We start from the raw sequence: 5,973 nt of genomic DNA, 5'->3' as shown, positions 1-5,973 counted from the left end.
TGGCCACGATATCTGTCTGTCTGCCTGTCTGTCTGCCTGTCTGTCTGCCTGTCTGCCTGTCTGTCTGCCTGTCTGTCTGTCTGCCTGTCTGTAGAACCAACCAACTGCCAGAAAACAAAACTTAGCCTGGTTACCTCAGGTGTACATGATGTCTGGTCCTCTGTGGCCGAGCTGTGATGTCGTGGTAGAGCTCAGACCTATTTTCCAACCATAGTTCAGACCCATTAGGTTGGGGTTGGATGGGAGAGAGAGAGATAGCAGTGTATGGATTCTGGTAATCCATTGGCTCCTACTCAGATGGGGTTGAATCTCTCATATTCCTGATGTGTTTGTAGTGTCCATTGAGTTGAGTAGATAATAACCAGGGAATGTCTGAAGGAAACGGCATTTACATTTCATTAAAACGGTTAATACTGTCCAATTTCCTATTACACAAAAATAATGTACAAAGGGTATTTTCATTGGATTACTCTCTCTGTCTGGGGTTAAGAGTTGATATGTGTTAATAATATTACTCAAATTTGGTTATTACATTTTGTGTTACCATTGTAATCAATATTCACATAATAATTTACAAACTTCTAAGAATAAAAACACATTTTGCCCACAATGTCCAATATGAAACCAGCTACAAAGGTGTAGAGCACAACATCTTAAAACACGTCTGGTCTCTCCTTTGGACAGCTGCCTCCATTTAAAAACACAAGTCAAGTCATTGTCACACTTCACAAGAACTCATATTCCCGTGAGCCACTTCTTCTTCCTCCTCTTCTTCCTTGTCATCATGGGCTGTGTTGAGACTTCCAGGGTCTCCGCCCCTCGTGTCCTGCCCAGCGAGGAGCCTTAATCTGGGGCTGAGATTTGAGGCCTGCCCCTTGAATCACCCCCTCCAGGTCTCATCTTTTATTGATCCAGACTGAGGTGTATTGACTGGAGCTGGGGTAGGTCTAGCCTGCTGAGCTCTGCTGAGCTGGGGTAGGTTCTCTCTGTCTCTCTTATGTGTGTACTCACTGTAACCCATGGCTTTGGGTGTCAAACAGGGGATAGCGATAGGGGGGCCGAATAGTGTGCAGAAATAGTTTATTTTGAAACACAGTTGATACTTCAACCAGATGTGTGTCCCTTTATTACGTCCAAAAAACGTAAGCAGGACATCTCCTTCTCTCATAATTCAGTCCAGGCTCGTTTAAAAACATTTTACTCTGTGAGCAGCATGGGTCATCCACAAAGGATCTCTACTGCACTCTGTTTTGGGCCACCAATGGCCACTCACTGATGTACGTTGCTTTGGATAAAAGCATCTGCTAAATGGACAATATTAGTGGGTCCAGTTCAGTCCTCCCACCAGAGGGGGAGCTACCTCCCTGACACAGAGATGTGTTCCCTCTACTACAGAGAGCTCTCGTTCGGTTTTGGCAGCAGCTGCGTGTGCTTCCTCTTCTCCAGAATCGTGTTGAGTTCCTCAGTGAAGGAGCGGCAGAGAGGGGAGCTGCTCTCCGCCTCACTCTGTCTTAACAACATGTAGCTGTTACCGTGCATCCTCCGCAAGACGCTGGGTAACGTCGCCGATAGGCCGTTGGGGCTGGGGAAGTCTTGCAAGTCACACTCTGATTGGTTGAGGGGGGTGTGGGGGGTCTGAGGGGGCGGGGGGAGAGGAGGGGCAGGGGGAGGGGGGTCCTTGTTGGGGGACAGCTGGCCCCCTCTCGGGACAATCTGGAGGAAGCCCCCTTTGTGCGTGTCACCGTTCCCTGGTTTTTGGGAGACGCCGTCACCGTTACAGATCCCGTTCCCATTACAGTGTCTGGAGATGGTCTTGAGATCCAGGTGGGCGGAGCTACTGTGGCGTTTCTGCTGCTGCTTCCTGTGTTTCCTCTTCCTGTCCGTGTGATTGGCAGAGGCGGCTGCGGCGGCGGCGGCAGCGAGAGAGTACTTCCCCCTGTGGCTGCCCCGCAGACAGAAGCCCAGGTAGAGGAGGACCACGGTGAGAACCAGACACAGACCTCCTAGGATGGTGATCAAGGACAGGTACATAGCCTCCATGCTCCTGGGGGAGAGCAGCTCCGAGGTGGGGGGAGGGGCAGAGGGTGGCAGCTCTGAGGTGGGGGGAGAGGGGCCGGGAAGAGGGTGGCAGGGGCCTCTCAGAGGAGGGGGCGAGGGTGGAAGAGCTGGGTGAGGGGTGGAGGAGGAGGGTAGTATGGATGGTCTTGAGATTGGTCGATGGGTGGGGGAGGGGGATGTGGCATATCTAGACGTACCGTCACAGAGTACTTAACCACAGCAACTCGAACACCGTTCTCGAGGGCGTGGCAGGTGTACTCGCCGCTCTGCTCCGGTTGGGACTCGATGACCAGGAGGCCGTCGGTGCCCACCCTGAAGCCAGAGTCCAGGCCATAGCCCTGCAGCTCTGACCCATCCAGAGTCCACACTGGGGTTGCCAGATTGGAGCTAATTTCACACTGGAGCAGCACGTCATCTCCCACCATTACAGACCGGCTCCGGTGATGGACCGGCTCTGAAAGAATGGCAACCCACATACAAAATGTATATCTTGTCACAATAAGACTGTGATATACTGTAATGGACCTCAGAACAGTTAATAAGACTCATATACTGTTATAGACCTCAGAACAGTTAATAAGACTCATATACTGTTATAGACCTCAGAACAGTTAATAAGACTCATATACTGTTATAGACCTCAGAACAGTTAATAAGACTCATATACTGTTATAGACCTCAGAACAGTTAATAAGACTGATACACTGTTATAGACCTCAGAACAGTTAATAAGACTCATACACTGTTATAGACCTCAGAACAGTTAATAAGACTGATACACTGTTATAGACCTCAGAACAGTTAATAAGACTCATATACTGTTATAGACCTCAGAACAGTTAATAAGACTGATACACTGTTATAGACCTCAGAACAGTTAATAAGACTGATACACTGTTATAGACCTCAGAACAGTTAATAAGACTGATACACTGTTATAGACCTCAGAACAGTTAATAAGACTGATACACTGTTATAGACCTCAGAACTAAAGGCCCGTAGACCAGCGATTCTCTACTGGTGGGTCGTGACGTGCGGTTTTATGTGGGTCACGTGAGTAAAACAAAAAGAAGAAGATTGTTTTAATATATAAAATAATACTTCAGTCTGAACGTCAACGACTTATTACAGGTAGACAGTGTGTAGAAATGATTTGTATTTATTTATTTTTATTGAACCTTTATTTAACTAGGTGAGTTAAGAACATATTCTTATTTACAATGACAACCTACCCCGGCCAAACCCGGACGACGCTGGGCCAATTGTGCGCTGCCCTATGATGAAATTAGATTTTTTCATAATTTCAACTCTGAAAGGTTTTTCTTCAATCACAGTATCTTCAATATAAAGCTATTAGCAGCACTTTGTTGATTGATTTTATGGTCTCAAACAAGTGAGTTTATTAACATTCTTAATCAAGACTATGGGCAAAATGTAATTATTGAGAATGAAAGAGGTGGAAATGTTGATACCTTGTCACATACTGTAATTGCTACATGTATTATCAATACAGCATAAAACATTTTACCTGATTGTATTTTGGTAATATTTTTCACAATGCAAATATTGGGTCCCAAACTGCATATATGAGCCATTATGTTACATTCTCCCATATGAAAATAAATGCTAAAAAGTATTTTCTAACTTCTTAGTATGTGAAGTATAATGTAAAGTAAATTTGATTATAGATGCTATGGAAATGAAGATGCTCCATAATCAACCTCTAAATATGTATTCTAACAATGATGGTATTTCTGCATTCTAACTATAGATTTCCTTTCATCATTCAGTGTGCAGAATCACCTTGAAACCATCCTACTTTATCTTCAAGGTGGGAAGGATTTGACTAAACTATAAACAATGTAATCTTTGCTAGCCATATAAAATCCATGTATTATTACTATTATAGTGAGACCAGTGTCTAGTCCTAACGCAACTCCTATCATTGCTGTCTGTCTGTCTGTCTGTCTGTCTGTCTGTCTGTCTGTCTGCTGTCTGCCTGTCTGTCTGTCTGTCTGTCTGTCTGTCTGTCTGTCTGTCTGTCTGCCTGTCTGTCTGTCTGTCTGTCTGTCTGTCTGTCTGTCTGTCTGTCTGTCTGTCTGTCTGTCTGTCTGTGTGTCTGTGTGTGTGCGCGTGTGCGCGTGTGCGCGTGTGCGCGTGTGTGCGTGCGTGCGTGTGTGTGTGTACGTACCGTTGTCACATCCTCTGTTCCCATACAGGACGTCCTGGGTCAGGTTAGACCTGAGGAGAGGAGTAGACGCTGTTAGCCTGTCATCAATTTACACACACACACACACACACACACACACACACACACACACACACACACACACACACACACACACACACACACACACACACACACACACACACACACACACTGCATTACCCCCACACACTGCATTACCCCCCACACTGAATTACCCCTCACTGCATTACTCCCCCACTGCATTATCACACACACACACACACACACACACACACACACACACACACACACACACACACACACACACACACACACACACACACACACACACACACTGCATTACCCCCACGCTCACACGCACTACATTACCCCTCCACCACACACTGCATTACCCCCATACGTGATGCATTACCCCCCACACAAACACACTGCATTATCTCCCACAAATGCTGCATTACCCCTCGCACCTGCTGCATTACCCATCACACACAAACACACAGCATCGCCCCACAGCATTACCCCTTCCCCCACCCACTGCATTATCCCACACGCTGCATTACCCCCACACACTTACTGCGTTACCCCCACTCGCGACACACTGCATTACCCCTTCCCCCACCACACACAGTGTATTAACCCCCACCCCCCCCACCCCCCACCCACCCACCCAGCCACACTCTCACCTGTCAGTCTGTGCTGTGATATCCAAACAGTCCTGTCCATCCCAGCCACAGTAAGGGTCCCTGGAGAAGATACAGTCGTAACAGGAATTGTACCTATTGCAGGTGGAGAGGGGTAGCTGGACCACACCAGAGGGAGAACCTACATACACACTCATCTAGAGGATGGAGGGAGGGAGGGTATGTTGAGGCTTGTGTTATTGAAAATGTCCTTGAATTAGAAGATCACTAAACAAAACAAACCTTGATATTATTCTTTGTGAGAGACAGAGAGAGTGAGTGTGTACCTGTGTATGTGAAATAACCAGGCTATCCACACGCTGTGGTTGGTCAAACAGCTGTAGCTCCTCTATAATGTGTAGATGACCCTTGACCTCTACAGCTCTGTGCAGCCAGCCATCGTCTGGAACAGGAGACAGATACAGGGTCACAACACACACACACAAACACATACAATGGGATGTACTGTACATGTGGTTTGAAGTCTGTTCCATTACTTTACTGGGATGACAAAAACACACAGCTTAAAGCTTGTACAGCCACCCCCCGATACACCCCCTCATATCCCCCCACACCAACCTGTGCCCATGAAGAGTAAATGGTAGTTCTGCCCGTCCATCCCCTCCACCTTGTGAGCCACCAGCTGGGTGTAGTCTGTTGTCCTCCTGAACAACAGGGGGCGCTGCTCTGTAGACATGACCTGCTGGGACATCAGAGGGTGTCTCCTCACAAAGTTCAACATGTCATCTGGCAGGAAGGTGGAGGAGTTTATACCTCTGGATCTCAACTGGTCTGTAATACACTGGAGGCATGAGGGAAGAGGGGTGAGAAGGATTCATCCTGTTTGAAATAAGATATCTCTGATATCTTCACGTTTCTACTAAAGTAGAAATTAACTTTATGTCCTGAATACAACGAGTTATGTTTGGTGCAAATCCAACACAACACATCACTGAGTACCACTCTTCATTTTTTCAAGCATGGTGGTGGCTGCATCATGTTCTGGGTATGCTTATCATTGGCAAG

The 5,973-nt window shown here is 46.8% G+C and overlaps 1 pseudogene; it reads right to left on the bottom strand.

Annotated features, from left to right (window-relative positions):
* Positions 1–461: 461 nt before the first annotated feature.
* Positions 462–5,973, bottom strand: part of LOC115136504 (semaphorin-4G-like) — a 37,359-nt pseudogene continuing 31,847 nt past the window's right edge.

Source organism: Oncorhynchus nerka, linkage group LG10 (assembly GCF_034236695.1).
Source record: "Oncorhynchus nerka isolate Pitt River linkage group LG10, Oner_Uvic_2.0, whole genome shotgun sequence".
In the NCBI taxonomy this organism is placed as follows: Eukaryota; Metazoa; Chordata; class Actinopteri; order Salmoniformes; family Salmonidae; genus Oncorhynchus; species Oncorhynchus nerka.
The sequence above is the reverse complement of the archived record's forward strand: the minus strand, read 5'-3'. Positions and strand labels throughout refer to the sequence as shown.